This window comes from Dendrobates tinctorius, unplaced genomic scaffold (assembly GCF_039654945.1).
Source record: "Dendrobates tinctorius isolate UK_male_01 unplaced genomic scaffold, ASM3965494v1 ptg000191l, whole genome shotgun sequence".
In the NCBI taxonomy this organism is placed as follows: Eukaryota; Metazoa; Chordata; class Amphibia; order Anura; family Dendrobatidae; genus Dendrobates; species Dendrobates tinctorius.
The window spans coordinates 8,975,818-8,993,671 of NW_027361858.1; the positions used below are offsets into that span (position 1 = coordinate 8,975,818).

Genomic DNA, 17,854 nt, shown 5'->3' on the forward strand with positions numbered 1-17,854 from the left:
GTTGCAGGCAGCAGATCGCTCTCCACAGTGTCTTCAGACTCTGTCACGTCTGTCACATGTGCTCAGTGTGAACCTGCTTTTATCTGTGAAGAGCACAGGGTGCCAGTGGCTAATTTGCCAATCCTGGTGTTCTGTGGCAAATGCCAAGTGTCCTGCAGGGTGTTGGGCTGTGAGCACAACCCCCATCTGTGGACGTTGGACACTCAGACCATCCTCATGGAGTTGGTTTCTAATGGTAGCGCCTCCAGCCTCTGGACACTACCCTAACAAACACAGAAAACCTTCTTGCCACAGCTCGCATTGATGTGACATCCTGGATGAGCTGCAATACCTACGCCACTTGTGTGGATTGTAGAGTCCGTCTCATGCTACCACGAGTGTGAAAACACAACCAACATTCAAAAGTGACCAAAACATCAGCCAGAAAGCATTGGTACTGAGATGTGGTCTGTGGTCCCCACCTGCAGAACTACTCCTTTATTGATAATTACCAATAATTTCCATCTGTTGTCTATTCCATTTGCACAACAGCATGTGAAACTGATTGTCAATCAGTGTTGCTTCCTAAGTGGACAGTTTGATTTCACAGAAGTTTGATTTACTTGGAGTTATATTCCGTTGTTTAAGTGTTCCCTTTATTTTTGAGCAGTGCATATATATATATATATATATATATATATATATATATATATATATGTATGTATATACGCACACACGGTCAAAATTGTTGGTGCCCCTCATGTAATGACTGAAAAACCCACAGTGGTCACAGGAATAACTTGAATCTGACAAAAGTAATAATAAAAAAAATCTATGAAACTGAGCAAATGAAAGTCAGACATTGCTTTTCAACCATGCTTCCACATAATTTAAAAAAAATAAAACTCATGAAATAGGCCTGGACAGAAATGATGGTACCCCTGAAAATAATGTGATAAAAGGGACATGTTAAATCAAGGTGTGTTCACTAATTTGCATCACAGGTGTCTACAATCTTGGAATAAGTGAGTGGGCCTGTATGGAGGGCCAGAGATACTCACTGTGCTGTTTGGTGACATGGTGTGTATCACATTCAACATGGACCAGAGGAAGGGAAGGAGAAAAACGTTGTCTCAGGAGATTAGAAAGAACATTATAGTCAAACATGTTAAAGGTAAAAGTTCTAAGACCATCTCCAAGCAGCTTGATGTTCCTGTGACTACAGTTGCACATATTATTCAGTAATTTAAGCTCCATGGGACTGTAGCCAACCTCCCTGGATGTGGCCGCAGGAGGAAAATAGATGACAAATCAAAGAGACGGATAATATGAATGGCAACAAAAGAGCCCAGAATAACTTCTAAACAGATTAAAGGTGAACTTCAAGCTCAGGGAAAATCAGTGTCAGATTGCACCATCCATCGTTGTATAAGCCAAAGTGGACTTAATGGGAGACGACCAAGGAGGACACCATAGTTGAAAAAAAATCACAAGAAAGCCAGACTGGAATTTGCCAAACTACATGTTGACAAGCCACAAAGCTTCAGGGAAAATGTCCTATGGACAGATGAGACAAAAATGGAACTTTTGACAAGGCACATCAGCTTTATGTTCACAGACACAAAAATGAAGCATATCAAGAAAAGAACACTGTCCCTACTGTGAAACATGGAGGAGGCTCTGTTATGTTCTGGGGCTGCATTGCTGCATCTGGTGCAGGGTGTCTAGAATCTGTTCAGGGTACAATGAAATCTCAAGACTATCAAGGGATTCTAGAGAGAAATGTGCTGCCCAGTGTCAGAAAGCTTGGTCTCAATCACAGGTCATGGGTCTTGCAACAGGATAATGACCCAAAACACAGCTAAAAACATAAAAGAATGGCTAAGAGGAAAACATTGGACTATTCTGAAGTGGCCTTCTATGAGCCCTTACCTAAATCCTATTGAGCATCTTTGGAAAGAGCTTAAACATGCCGTCTGGAAAAGGCAACCTTCTAACACGAGACAACTGGAGCATAGTGCTCTTGAGGAGTGGGCCAAAATACCTGTCGAGAGGTGCAGAAGTGTCATTGACAGTTACAGGAATCATTTTATTGCAGTGATTGCCTCAAAAGGTTGTGCAACAAAATATTAAGTTGAGGGTACCATCATTTCTGTCCAGGCCTATTTCATGAGTTTTATTTTTTTTAATTCTGTGGAAGCATGGTTGAAAAGCAATGTCTGACTTTCATTTGTTTATTTTCATAGATTTTTGATTTATTATTACTTTTGTCAGATTCAAGTTATTTCTGTGACCATTGTGGGTTTTTCTGTCATTACATGAGGGGTACCAACAAATGTGACCATCGGTGTATATAATATATACACTCACTGGCCACTTTATTAGGTACACCATGCTAGTAACGGGTTGGACCCCCTTTTGCCTTCAGAACTGCCTCAATTCTTCGTGGCAGAGATTCAACAAGGTGCTGGAAGCATTCCTCAGAGATTTTGGACCATATTGACATGATGGCATCACACAGTTGGCGCAGATTTGTCGGCTGCACATCCCTGATGCGAATCTCCCGTTCCACCACATCCCAAAGATGCTCTATTGGATTGAGATCTGGTGACTGAGGAGGCCATTTGAGTACAGTAAACTCATTGTCATGTTCAAGAAACCAATCTGAGATGATTCGAGCTTTATGACATGGCGCATTATCCTGCTGAAAGTAGCCATCAGATGTTGGGTACATTGTGGTCATAAAGGGATGGACATGGTCAGCAACAATACTCAGGTAGGCTGTGGCGTTGCAACGATGCTCAATTGGTACCAAGGGGCCCAAAGAGTGCCAAGAAAAAATTCCCCACACCATGACACCACCACCACCAGCCTGAACCGTTGATACAAGGCTGGATGGATCCATGCTTTCATGTTGTTTACGCCAAATTCTGACCCTACCATCCGAATGTCGCAGCAGAAATCGAGACTCATCAGACCAGGCAACGTTTTTCCAATCTTCTACTGTCCAATTTCGATGAGCTTGTGCAAATTGTAGCCTCAGTTTCCTGTTCTTAGCTGAGAGGAGTGGTACCCAGTGTGGTCTTCTGCTGCTGTAGCCCATCTGCCTCAAAGTTCGACGCACTGTGCGTTCAGAGATGCTCTTCTGCCTACCTTGGTTGTAACGGGTGGCAATTTGAGTCACTGTTGCCTTTCTATCAGCTCGAACCAGTCTGCCCATTCTCCTCTGACCTCTGGCATCAACAAGGCATTTCCGGCCACAGAACTGCCGCTCACTGGATTTTTTTTCTTTTTCGGACCATTCTCTGTAAACCCTAGAGATGGTTGTGCGTGAAAATCCCAGTAGATCAGCAGTTTCTGAAATACTCAGACCAGCCCTTCTGGCACCAACAATCATACCACGTTCAAAGGCACTCAAATCACCTTTCTTCCCCATACTGATGCTCGGTTTGAACTGCAGGAGATTGTCTTGACCATGTCTACATGCCTAAATGCACTGAGTTGCCGCCATGTGATTGGCTGATTAGAAATTAAGTCTTAACACACAGTTGGACAGGTGTACCTAATAAAGTGGCCAGTGAGTGTATATTATTGACAGTGATTGTTACAAAGCATTTAACATGCAACTCATGTCTATAAAAGCCTAATCAAGCCTATGCACATATATATCATATATATATATATATATATATATATATATACACACAATGTACAAATGTACTTTTGATTTAATAAACTAAATAAAAAGTTCATTAATATGTATATATAAATTCATTAATATTAATTAACTTTTTTGTTTATTGTATCAAAATTACAACTTCTAACTTTTCCATTTCCTGATTCTTACTGTATGAGGATAATTTTTCAGTTCATTGAGCTTTATGTTGTTTTCTTTTCACTGCGTGGAACATACATTGACGAAATATAATCGGTAAATAACTGCAGTTGATTCAAATAAATTTAATTACCATTTTATTTAAATGTTTTTTGTCAGTGCTGTATGTTCGTGATCTTGGGTTAGATTTTGCTGCCCTCTAATGTCTATTTTGAGAAATACATTGCTCTGAAATGGGGAAATATACAGTATATTTTATCTTTGTCCTTACACGGCCACATCTGAAAAACATTTTTTTATTCTTAACAAAAGTAATTTGCTCACTTTATAATCTTTACCTAATAATAGCCAAACAAATTTTAAGCAGGATAATTGTCGAAATATAATCGTGAATGACCAGTGAACATAATCATGTTGTTCTGACCGCCTTGATCTTAAGATTTAGATTCCTTTTTGTCTTTTGAATCTCCCTTAAAAGAAATGTCTTTGTATTTTCATACAGGGTATCTATTATTCTACTGTGTGTAACAGTTTTGTGCTCTTAAGACTTTAATTCATATATCGCAAAAACTTTAGGGATATTCAAATGTTAAAATCCAAAGTGTGTTCCAGTAGCAACAAAGTGGATGAGAACATCAAATTCTCATCCAGGCACTGCAGGTATTTTCTGTGCAGAAACTGACCTGTGGTGTGGATTTTTTTTTCATCGCAGTGTGTCAGTTTCTGCAGATGCAATGTGGATGTACTGTGGAATGTCATCAAGAGGTTAATTGGGAAAGTCAACATTTTTTGCAGATTTTACTGCAGGGTGCCCATTGGTTCGCAGCAAAATCAAGAAGCCCAAAATGAAAAAAAAAAAAAAACATGTTAAGTTAGACAAGAAAATAAATAAAATCTTATAGCTGCATACCTTTTTCCCAAATAGCAGTGCCTGACTTAAATTTTGCAATCATTCATGGGAAAGTTTGCAGCTCCCTTCCAAATTGATTGCATCCAGCTTTATATTTACCTGCAGACTTAAGCAGCATCTTTTCATAAAAAATTAAATACACTGCTCAAAAAAATAAAGGGATCACTAAGGCTACTTTCACACATCAGGTTTTCGGCGTCAGGCGCGATCCGGCGTCGTGCCGGAATGCCGAATCCGGCAAATGTTTTGTAAAACCTGATGTGCCGGATCCGGTTTTCTGCCGGATCCGTCTTGTTCTTGACAGACAAAACCGGATCCGTCTCATCCGGTTCATCCGTTTTTCTATCCGTTTTTTCGACGGATTACGCCGGATCCGGTTTTTAAAATTGACCCTTGTGGCCCCTCAAGGCAGAGTACACTGGCAGGATGACAGAGTGTGAAAGATTTGTGCCCTAACCAAACTTGTGTACCTTCTGTACCAACAGTATATACCTTTGCCAACCAAAGTTGGCTATCTTGTCATGGTCTCTATTTTTAGCTTTAGGCCACAGGTGTGTACCTGGTTGTGTTTTATGCAAAGTATTTCACCTTTTAACAAAAGTTGTGTACATTGTTAGGAAATCACCAACAATAAACACAACTTTTTAGGTGAAATACTTTGCTTCAAACACAACCAGGAACACAACTGTGGCAAAAAGCTAAAATTTACCCACAGTTATACCTGGTTTTGAATACCTTTTTACCTTTGAAATACCCTGTATTTAACCTTTTTTTTAAACATAGTTCGCCGCAGAAAGAAAAGACAGACAACCATTGTGAAACGATAATTTAACTTTTATTTAAAAATTTTTTTTTTTTTGTAAAATGTTTTTAAAGTGCAAAAAACTTTTTTAATAAAGGTTTTAAACCCAATGGGCATTTTTATTAAAAAACACACATTACAAATCTGTGTATTGTGGGGTGGAAATACTGCTGGAGGGGCTGCGGGACACTTCGACACTGGGTGTGTGGAGAGAGGACTGGGATCGTGGTGGGGAAGGAACAGTTAGAGGTGAAGGTGTGGAAAAAACTACAGAATGGGTGGACATGTGGGGAGCAGAAGAGGTGGTGGGTGGTGGAGTGGAGGGTTGGGCAGGGACTGTAGGAGCAGATGATGTTGATGGAAAGTTGTATGGGGAAGGAGTTTGGTACGGGGAAGGAGTTTGGTACGGGGAAGGAGTTTGGTACGGGGCAGGTTGCTGGAAGTGGGGAGATGACTGGTACTGGGGAGGTTGCTGGTATGTAGTAGGAGGGGGAGGATGAAAAGTGGCTGGAGGGGGTGCAGGTGGATGAACTACAGTGGTGGGAGGTGGAGGTTGGGAGGTAACCTGCTGTAGAGCACCGTGGCACGAATGCATTACATGCATCTGCTGGGTAGGAGAGAGCGTTTCCATGCGCTCCACAACAGACCTGAAAAAGGTGTGGTTTGGCGAAGATCTTGCTTCTGAATGCATGGTTTGCAGAAGTGTCTTCACCTCCAGAATGCTGGAGTTGATCTGCTGAAAGCCTGCGGAGATTTGCTCTGACAAGACTTTGAGACAGTTCTGGAAAGATGCATTCAGATGCAATAACTCTTGCGCATAACTCTTTTCCTGACCCCTCTGCCGCTGCCGCCCAGTACCCGCAGGTGTACTAGAGGCGGCAGGGGCAGAAGGGTGGGGTAAAGGGAAAGCGATCTCCTCACCAGCAGCTTCATGTAATGTAGGCGGCCACAATGCTCCTGTGCTGGTGGATGGGACAGATGGGTCGAATGTGTGGGAAGGCAGGGAAGGTGCAGATGTACCGGGGCGGTCGAAGTGTCCCTCGGTGCCGGTCTCCTCAGGGATCGCCTCAGAAGGGTCCAATCGTGCAGGCTCCCGAGTGCTGCTCACCGTGCTGTGGAATAAAGAGAAAAAAAAACAATTAAAATACTGACATGGTATGGCCCTGGCTGAAAAAAAAAAGTTACATCTTTTTCACATGTGGTGTGTAATATTTACCTTCTGGTGAGCATTGTTTCCCGGAGGAACAACAGGGCTTGTGCGTACTTGTACTTGCTCCTGCTTCCTCCAGATCCACTCGGGGCCCGCATCTCTTTATTGAACTCCTTCTTGAAACGATCCCTCACAGACCGCCACCGATTCACAATTCTGTTCCCTGAAACGAGAAAGGAGTGGTTAGTATACAACATCAGTGTTTCACAAACTCCAGTCCTCATGGTCCCCAGGGGTCATGTTTTCAGGATTTCAATAGTAAATAGAAATCCTGAACACATGATCCGTGGAGACCACGAGGACTGGAGTTCGGGAAACACTGGTTTACATCAAGCAACCGTTACTGTATATACTTACGCTCTTTAATCTGGTCCCGAGCTTCGAGGTCCTCCCAGCGGCCCACAAGGAGAGAACAGATTTCCTCCCAGAGTTGTCGGGTAATGATCAGGTCAGCGTGGCGGCGGTCAGCCATATTCCAGAGCGGCTCCCTTTCTCTGACGAGATCGATGAGGCGGTCCACATCAATCCCTCCATCCTCACCGTCAGAGTCGGGAGCACGCTGTGAAGGCTGTTAAAGAAAAAGACAAAAATAACATAATTAGCCTCCACAAAAGAAATGAAATAAAAAGTGCCAAAAAACAAAGCAAAAATATTTATACTTACACGCTGGTGACCGCCGCGTTGCTGTCGCCGACGACCCTGGGAGGCACTGCGAGGACCTCTTGGCCGAGCACCAGATTGGGAAGACTAGAGAAGAAAACAAAAAATGTTATGAGTTTGGATGTAGGCATTTGTTTGCTGTGTGTGGTCTGCAGAACATTGTTTTCTATGTGTTGTGTGTAGTATGATGTTGTGTTTCTGCGTTTGATGCAAAAAACTTACGAATTGTGAGCCCACTCCAAGCGTCTGTCCACCCCTTCCTTCTTCTTCTGGGAGCTCCTCTTCATCTTGTGATTCCTGTTTTGAAATAAAAGGCAATGAATAGACATATATTACAGAGATGATGGATTTTGGAAATAAAAACTTACCATCAAACGCTGACGATGCGAGGGAGGGCTCCCAGAAGAAGATGTGCTGTCCTGTTGATGGCCAGACTCCATGGCTGTGGGTATTGCTGCTGCCAGTGATGCCATTTCGGCTGCTGCTGCTGCATCTCTTTGGCGGCTGTTGAATAAAGAGAAACAAAGGGCCAATGAATATCTTGATATTCCATGGCCCTAGTTTGGAGGAATGGGGGATTTGATAATTACCGTCTCTCATCTGCTTCTGGACTCCCCTCCTGTTCAGCATGCTGCTCCATTTGGGTTGTTGCTGATGGTGCTGCTGCTGCATCTCTTTGGCGGCTGTTGAATAAAGAGAAACAAAGGGCCAATGAATATCTTGATATTCCATGGCCCTAGTTTGGAGGAATGGGGGATTTGATAATTACCGTCTCTCATCTGCTTCTGGACTCCCCTCCCGTTCAGCATGCTGCTCCATTTGGGGTGTTGCTGATGGTGCTGCTGCTGCAGATGTCTGCTGCCTTCTCCTGCGCCTGGTTGCTGTCTTGGGTGGCATGTTGGGTGTGGCTGAGGGTCCCATTGTCTTGCTTTTATATATCTCCTGTGGGCAGAGCTACTGAGCATGGTCAGACCAAAAAAACCGGATCCGACCACCGGATCCGGCTTTCGCCGGATCCGGCGCATTGCGGCGCTCATAGGCTTTCATTGTGTGAAAAAGCCGGACGCGCCGGATCCGGCGTGTCCGGCTTTTTCGCCGGAGACAAAAAACGTTACAGTAGACGTTTTTTCCAGACGCCGGATCGCGACACATTGCGACACATTGCCGGATCCGGCGAAAACCGGATGAAACGCATGGCCATCCGGCGCGATCCGGCGCAAATGCAAGTCAATGGGGGGGAAACCGGATCCGGCATTGCATTTCGCCGGATCCGGTTTCTGTCAAAAGCGCCGGATCACGCCTGACGGCGAAAACCTGATGTGTGAAAGAGGCCTTAAACAACAGAATATAACTCCAAGTAAATCAAACTTCTGTGAAATCAAACTGTCTGCTTAGGAAGCAACACTGATTGACAATCAATTTCACATGCTGTTGTGCAAATGTGGCGCCCCCAGGAGTACGATCGCCACAGTGGCATTACCTTCCTCCTAGGGAGGGTGATGTCATGCTTGGAAGCAACAAAGGGTCTCTCCATCAGTTAAATACAACTCACAGCACAGTTCCCACTCCAGGCCAGCAGAGGGAGCTCTGAACCAAACTGGGGGAGGAGCTGCTTTCTGGGGGCCAGGAAGGGGAAGTTAAGTCAGTTCTACGATGAGGGCAAAGTGTGTGGATGTGGAAAAGAGGAGCTGGAGGACTGAAGGGAATTCATGCCTACTTCTAGCTTCAATCGCATGGTTTGGAGTCCGGTATCCAAAGTTGTATGGATGCTGATGGTCCTGCAGCAGAAACCGGAGGAACAGAAAGCTGTAAGTGCTCTGTTCCCAACTAAGACTCGGAGGCACAGCAGCAATGTGTGTGAACCAGAAGAGATAGAAGGCTACTGCTGTCTGCCATATGAGGGGAGTTCTAAAGAGAGCAAGCAAGGGGAACTTCAGTGTAACTCAGTACTGCGAGTGCCTCAGATAAGCGCTAAAAAGGAGACTACACAACCCATCTGCATAGAGAGATTCCTAAGTTGCTTTCAGGCTGATCAATTCCTGTTCCAACTGTAAACTGGATCCTGGACTGCACTTACAAAGCACAGTAAAGGTAAAGGAAACTGCACCCTGTTGTGTTATTGCCTTCTTCCTGCAACCCTTTCAGCACTGCTACATCTCTGTGCCTAACACTGCACCCTCTTCCTCAAAACCTATTACTACTGCCCTGGGACTACAGGTCCACCTGTGGGGAGCTCAAACATCACTGCTGCACCCCACCATCTATCCTAGGGAAGCTACCCTGCAGCGCTGGTCAAACTGACCAGAAACCACAGGTGGCGTCAAGAATCATCTCAATAAATTTATCCTCATCACTCTACCCCTTTTACATTGACTGACTGAGGCCACGGACTGGGTCACTGCCACTGTGACATCTCCCATTGAAATCAACAGGCCTGGCACCGAGTACCCTACTGCCTCCGGGGCGGGTCAAATTTTCGCGTCACAAACAGGATTTGTGAAGCCCGGTGCCCCTGGTCCTGTGTGCCAGAGACTTATTGTGCAATTGCCGCCTTTACCCCGCCACTTGGCGCGCGCGGGAAGCCGAAGGGGCGTGCCGTCATGGACGGAGCCTGCTAGAGAGCGCGAAAAGTGAGGTGCTGCGAGGGAAGAGACCAGCAGGTGGGAAGTGAGGAGCAGAGGCCTGCAGTCCCGGCATCCCTCGATCATCCAGCCTGCGCAGCGGCGACCGGTAAGCCAGTGCAACACAGGGCCTGGCCAACATTAACTAGGGGAGGAAGAGAATGTTTGAGGCAAGAGAAGATGCAGCGGTGAACGCCACCGCACCCCCCCACCTAGCCGCAAGATGTAGGGGCCAGCGCAGTTCCAGCTCCAATGGCACCACAGAATCCAGCGGCCAGCGCCACCTCCAGAGCTCCGCAAGAACAGGCGCCCACCGCAGTAGTCCACATAATGCCGCTGTCCATGCCCTATATACCCGGAGTGGCCTGGTTACTGCAGTACTCAGGGGAGTCACATACCCTGAGTGAATTCAAAGACAGACTGTGCAGTTTGTTTGAGGTGTATCCCCTGTCTGAAAGCCAAAAAGTGAACATCCTTGTTGGGCAGCTAACTGGTGCAGCACAAAGAGAAGTAAAGTCCTGGCATGACACTGATAAAGAGACTGTTAAAAAGATTCTGGATAAGCTAAGAAGCACCTTTGACATCCGCTCTGCAGCTGAAATAAAAATGAGATTCTTTGGGTGTAAGCAAAGAGTGCAGGACAGTATATGGGACTATGCTCTTAACCTGCAGGAGGCGCTGCGAGCCATAAAGCAGGTTGACCCAGATAGTGTGAAAAATGGAGACAGACTGTTAATTGAGCAATTTATTGAGGGCCTCCATTCCAGTACCCACAGAGCACAGCTGCGCATCATAGCTCTACAGAACCCTGATCTAGACTTTGCAGACTTTAAAGACAGGGCTATCCGGGTGCTGCATGAACCAAATGTCAGCCGTCCAGTGCCCCCTAGCCATCCGGCAATTATATACCACCAAGAAGCAGCATCTTTCTGCCATGGTTTATTTAGAATGCTGGGCAGGTGGTGTAGGAGTTAATGGGGAGAGCCTCTCTTTGGGTCTGGGGAGGGTTTTTATTGCTTCAGGGGAGTGCAGTCCCTTGTCATTTATACTCCTAGTTGAGTGTGCCTGACCCTGTGCTGCCTTTGCTTCGTGCCAATCCTTGTCTGTCTGTCTGGTGTTTGATTCGGTCCCGTCTTGATTTACGTCTCCTGCCTGCTGATTTTGTGCTTTGCTGATTGTCCTGTGTATGACCCCTGGCTACGTTTCTGACCCTTCTTGAGCATCCCCCTCCTGTACCGCGCTGCCCGTTCTGTGTATGACCCTTGGCTACGTTGATTGACCTGCCTCTGTACTTCCCTCCTGTACCTTGTCATCCGCCCCATGTATGACCCGATTGCATGCTTCACTACTGTAATTCTCTGTGCCACAGCATTCCCTGTACAGCTGGTAGCATCCTGAGAGCTTGTCCATGGCTCCGCCCACTCCCTCTGATGCGCGGTCATGTGACCGCAGGTCCTGCGACCTCTGGGAGTCTCACCACTGCTCCGCCCTCCCCGCAGGTCCTACAGCCAAGTTACTGTTGCCAGCTCTGCAAACTCTCACCGCGGTGAGTAAACACTCTGCTGCCTGTTAATCAGCCCTGGTTCACCAAATGACAGCGCTAATTGGCTGTCACTCTGACATTATAAACGACCAGTTCAGTTCTCTTCCTCTCCCCCTGACTGGAAGGTGTGGGAGTGTGAGAGGAACTGCTGATGTCATGGACCCCATGCAGGCACTGTCAGAGCAGGTAAAACAGTTGTCAGAGATGTTCCAGAAATTAAACATGGAACAACGCTATATGGCCCACACCCAGCAACAACTAGTTAATATGGTACAAGGGGCTATCGGTCCTGAGAACAGGGACGTGTCTCTTACGTCCCCAGAGTCTCCGGTTAAACTGCCGGACTCTTTCTCCGGAGACAAAAGGGAGTTCAGGGCTTTCCGGGAAGGGTGTAAATTGTTCTTTTCCCTGAGACCCCGTTCTTCTGGGGGAGAATTTCAAAGGGTGGGGGTGATTATTTCCCTACTTCGGGGTGCCCCACAAGCCTGGGCGTTTTCTCTAGCCCCTACAGCCCCAGAACATATGACTGTGGATGCGTTTTTTGAGGCCTTGGGCCGCATTTATGATGAACCCGACAGGGTTCAGTTGGCTGAGGACAAGGTGATGACTGCACACCAGGGTCGGCACTCAGCGGAGTGGTTCTGCTCAGAGTTCCGATGGTGGTCAGCAGAAGTCTCCTGGGATGATGCCGCTCTCCGGGGACTATTTTGTAGAGGCCTGTCAGAACGCCTTCAGGACGCTCTGGCCCTGCATCCACCCCCTGACACTTTGGAGGAAGCCATGACCCAAGCAGTGCAGATAGATCGCAAGCTGAGAGCCAGAGGGGTTTTGCACTCCGAAACTTCCTTGTTTTCTGGCAGAGAAAACCAAAAGCAAAACACAAAACAAATATCCTGGAATAAAAAAGTAAAAAAATATATTGCAAAAATTGCATGAAGGTAGTAATAATAGTAATAATAAGGGTATTTAGTTAACATAATTTTGATCAAAATCCATCCTGTCTGGCCTATACTATTACTGGTGGTTCAGTCCCTCTGTCCTTGTTCACATTTACATCACTTGACAAGTGGAAAGGTTTTAAATACAAGAGTTAGGACTGTCCCACAAGGGTTGCCGTGACGTGGCGGGATGGCTTCTACATCATTTGATCAAAATTATGTTAACTAAATTCCCTTATTATTACTATTATTACTACCTTCATGCAATTTTTGCAATATATTTTTTTACTTTTTTATTCCAGGATATTTGTTTTGTGTTTTGCTTTTGGTTTTCTCTGTGTAAAGGTCATGTGTTCATATGCAATTACATTTTGCATGCACATTAATTTACTTTTTCTGCTCAGATCCAGTTTCTCATTTGTTTCATAGTGCATTCTGTGCATATACGGGTGTGACCGCCCTGTTTCTGAGTTGGAAAATCCATCCTGTCTGGCCTATACTATTACTGGTGGTTCAGTCCCTCTGTCCTTGTTCACATTTATGTCACTTGACAAGTGGAAAGGTTTTAAATACAAGAGTTAGGACTGTCCCACAAGGGTTGCCGTGACGTGGCGGGATGGCTTCTACATCATTTGATCAAAATTATGTTAACTAAATTCCCTTATTATTACTATTATTACTACCTTCATGCAATTTTTGCAATATATTTTTTTACTTTTTTATTCCAGGATATTTGTTTTGTGTTTTGCTTTTGGTTTTCTCTGTGTAAAGGTCATGTGTTCATATGTAATTACATTTTGCATGCACTTTAATTTACTTTTTCTGCTCAGATCCAGTTTCTCATTTGTTTCATAGTGCATTCTGTGCATATACGGGTGTGACCGCCCTGTTTCTGAGTTGGAAAATCCATCCTGTCTGGCCTATACTATTACTGGTGGTTCAGTCCCTCTGTCCTTGTTCACATTTACGTCACTTGACAAGTGGAAAGGTTTTAAATACAAGAGTTAGGACTGTCCCACAAGGGTTGCCGTGACGTGGCGGGATGGCTTCTACATCATTTGATCAAAATTATGTTAACTAAATTCCCTTATTATTACTATTATTACTACCTTCATGCAATTTTTGCAATATATTTTTTTACTTTTTTATTCCAGGATATTTGTTTTGTGTTTTGCTTTTGGTTTTCTCTGTGTAAAGGTCATGTGTTCATATGCAATTACATTTTGCATGCACATTAATTTACTTTTTCTGCTCAGACCCAGTTTCTCACTTGTTTTCTGGCAGCAAAGAGGTGGAGACCAGTCCTGTGCCCATGGAAATTGGCGCTACCTCGGTCAGAGATAAGGAAAGGAAACGCCGCCGAGAAAAGCAACTCTGCTTCTACTGTGAGGAATCAGGACATTGGAGAAGAGACTATCCATCATGTCCAGCATCTTCCAAGCCGACGGGAAACTACTAGGTCTGGGTAGTGATCGAGGAGGCTGCCCAGACTCCCAGGTACTTTTTTCCTCATGCACTAAATTTCTGCTTAATGTCGAACTGGTAGTAGACAACTATCATTTTGTTTCTACAGTCTTGGTGGACTGCAGTTCATCACTAAACCTGGTCAGTTCCAGTACCATCTCCAGGGTCAAGATAGGGACATTCAGGTTGGAGACCCCTCTGAAAATTGTGGCCATTGACTCTTCCCCTCTCACCCGTTCGGGGATTCATTACGTTACTAACAGTTTTGTTTTGCATGTTGGTTCCTCCCATGTTGAGGAGGTGAAATGTTTTGTCAAGGACAACCTGCCCGAAGGGCTGGTATTGGGCATGCCGTTGCTTCAACAGCACAACCCAGTTATTGATTGGGAGAAAAGAGAAATTGTTAAGTGGGGCGGTAAATGTATTAACTGTTCCTATAAACCCGTGTTCTGTGTTACACCCGCACAATCTGTCTATGAGTCTTCTGTTGGTCTGGAGGGTATTCCGGAGTACCTTAAGGACTTTGAGGACGTGTTCTCCGAAAGCGAGGCTGAGGCATTACCCCCACATAGGCCATTCGACTCCACAATTGACCTGATCCCTGGGGCCAAATTGCCCAAAGCCTGTTTATTTAATTTGTCAGGACCTGAGCGTCTGGCGATGAAGGAATACATAACGGAAAGTCTCCGTAAAGGGCATATAAGACCCTCAGTTTCTCTGGTGGCAGCGGGGTTTTTCTTTGTTAAAAAGAAAGATGGTGGCCTGCGTCCCTGCCTCGACTTTCGAGAACTCAACAAAATTACCGTCAGGAATACGTATCCCTTACCCTGATTCCAGATTTGTGCAACCAACTCTCGGGGGCAAAATGGTTCTCCAAATTGGATCTTAGGGTGGCTTATAATTTGATAAGAATTAAAGAGGGGGATGAATGGAAAACTGCTTTTCTCACAACAGAGGAGTTATTTGAAAACTTAGTGATGCCGTTTGGACTCACTAATGCACCAGCAGTTTTTCAAAATTTCATCAATGTGGTATTCGTGGACCTACTCGGCCGCTTTGTTGTCATCTACTTGGATGATATTCTGATTTATTCGACTGACGAGGATTCTCATTTGTTACATGTAAAAACTTCTCCAAAGACTCAAGGAAAATCAATTATTTGTTAAACTGGAAAAATGTACATTTTTTGTCGAAGAACTAACCTTTTTAGGGCTCATAATTTCACCACAGGGGTTTTGCATGGATCCCAAGAAAGTGCAGGCCATTGCGGAGTGGGTTCAACCTCAGGACCTAAAAGGACTCCAGCGCTTCTTGGGATTCGCAAACTATTATCGAAGGTTTATCAAGGGTTTTTCAAAGATAGTGAAGCCTCTCACCGACCTCACGTGTAAAGGGGCTGATATCAAAAATTGGTCTCTCCCGGCGAAACAATCCTTTTTAGACTTGAAGAAATGTTTTATGTCTGCTCTGATACTTGTGCAACCTAACCCGTCCTTGCCATTTGTTGTGGAAGTCGATGCTTCCGAAGTGGGGGTGGGGGCCGTATTGTCTCAGAGGCCAGCTACTCTGACTAACCTTAGACCCTGTAATTTATTTTCCAAAACATTTTCTCCGGCATAGAGATATTATGATGTTGGGAATAGAGAGCTTCTGGCAATTAATCTGGCGTTTGAAGAATGGAGACATTTTTTGGAAGGGGCAGAGCATCCAATTATGGTCATCACGGATCATAAAAATCTGGAATACATAAAAACAGCTAAAAGATTGACGCCCAGACAGGCCCGGTGGTCACTTTTCTCTCGGTTTCAATTCTCTATTACGTTCCGTCCTGGGTCTAAGAATGTAAAAGCAGATGCTTTATCACGTAGTTTTGAACCATTGTCTGCCCCTGATCCATCGTCATCCATTCTTCAACCTGGGGTGGTTATAGCGGAGCTGTCATCGGAACTGGAGCGGGAGATTGTGGGGGCTCAATCTTTAGCTCCAAGGTCCAAACCTGCTCATAAATTGTTTGTCCCACAACATTTACGTTCTGATCTTCTGCGAGAATTTCATGACTCTAAATTGGGCACTCACCCAGGTATTGCAGCTACGTGTGAGGCAGTGAAAAGAGTTTTTTGGTGGCCATTAATGTCTGCAGAGATTAAGAAACATGTCACAGCATGTGGGGTTTGCGCCTGTTCAAAGAGCTCTCATTGCCGGCTGGCCGGGGAATTGGCACCTTTGCCAATTCCGAGAAGACCTTGGACTCATTTGCCCATGGGCTTCATAACCAATCTCCCTCTATCCCGGGGTAACACGGTAGTTTGGGTAATTGTGGATAGATTTTCTAAGTTGGCACATTTCGTACCCATGGCCAAGTTACCGTCAGCTGAAGTTCTTTCGAAACACTTCCTTTCCCAAATTGTTCGCCTCCATGGTGTGCCTATTAATATTGCTTCTGATAGGGGGACACAATTTGTAGCGTAATTTTGGAAGGCTTTTTGCAGGAAATTGGGATATCTCTATCTTTCTCCTCAGCTTACCACCCAGAGAGCAATGGACAAACGAAGCGTATCAACCAGTCACTGGAACAGATCCTCCAGTGTTTGACTTCGACGTTGCATGATGACTGATGCGATGCCTTGCCATAGGCGGAATTCGCTTTCAACAACCGAATTAACCAATCCACTGGTAGGTCACCATTCTTTATTAATTACGAATTGAACCCTCATTTTGGTGAGTTTTCACGCCTGGATTCAAACTGTCCGGGGGCCGAGGACTCTGTCAGCAGAATAAGTGAGCTATGGTCGAAGGTTCGTGCAAACATTTGCAAAGCACAAGGGAAATATAAACACTTTGCAGATAATAAGAGGGACCACGTCAGACACTTCACTGTGGGGATAAGGTGTGGCTCTCAACGCGAAACATAACTTTAAAGTTGCCCTCCGCCAAGTTGGGTCCCAAATTCATTGGCCCCTATGTGATAACTGAAGTGATTAACCCAGTGGCCTATCGCTTACTCCTCCCCTCGTCTTTGAAACTGCATAACTTTTTCCATAGGTCCTTACTCAAACCTGTAGGCTCGGTGGTAGAGGAACCTGCGTCTCTACCGCCTCCGGTGTCGGTGGACGGTCATATGGAATTTGAAGTGCAAAACATTTTGCAGTCCCGATGGGTTCGCGGTTCACTGCAGTATCTCGTCCATTGGAAGGGGTATGGTCCGGAGGATCGGTCGTGGGTACCGGCCAGGTTGATGCACGCGGATCGACTGGTTAGCGCGTACCATGCTCAGTACCCGGAGAGATCTGGGGGTCCTGAGGCCCCCCGTTGAAGGAGGGGTACTGTCATGGTTTATTTAGAATGCTGGGCAGGTGGTGTAGGAGTTAATGGGGAGAGCCTCTCTTTGGGTCTGGGGAGGGTTTTTATTGCTTCAGGGGAGTGCAGTCCCCTGTCATTTATACTCCTAGTTGAGTGTGCCTGACCCTGTGCTGCCTGTGCTTCATGCCAATCCTTGTCTGTCTGTCTGGTATTTCATTCGGTCCCGTCTTGGTTTACGTCTCCTGCCTGCTGATTTTGTGCTTTGCTGATTGTCCTGTGTATGACCCCTGGCTACGTTTCTGACCCTTCTTGAGCATCCCCCTCCTGTACCACACTGCCCATTCTGTGTATGACCCTTGGCTATGTTGATTGACCTGCCTCTGTACTTCCCTTCTGTACCTTGCTGCCCGCCCCGTGTATGACCCGATTGCATGCTTCACTACTGTAATTCTCTGTGCCACAGCATTCCCTGTACAGCTGGTAGCGTCCCGGGAGCTTGTCCGTGGCTCCGCCCACTCCCTCTGATGCGCGGTCACGTGACCGCAGGTCCTGCGACCTCTGGAAGTCTCACCACTGCTCCGCCCTCCCTGCA

The 17,854-nt window shown here is 45.6% G+C and overlaps 1 long non-coding RNA gene across 1 annotated transcript in view; it reads left to right on the forward strand.

Annotated features, from left to right (window-relative positions):
- LOC141055719 (uncharacterized) overlaps nt 1-14,405 on the forward strand; it is a 161,318-nt gene extending 146,913 nt beyond the window's left edge. The window contains exons 2-3 of the long non-coding RNA XR_012221519.1: nt 13,783-13,995; nt 14,072-14,405. This is a non-coding gene — a long non-coding RNA (uncharacterized lncRNA). The remainder of the gene's footprint in view (nt 1-13,782; nt 13,996-14,071) is intronic.
- The last annotated feature ends 3,449 nt before the right edge of the window (nt 14,406-17,854 follow it).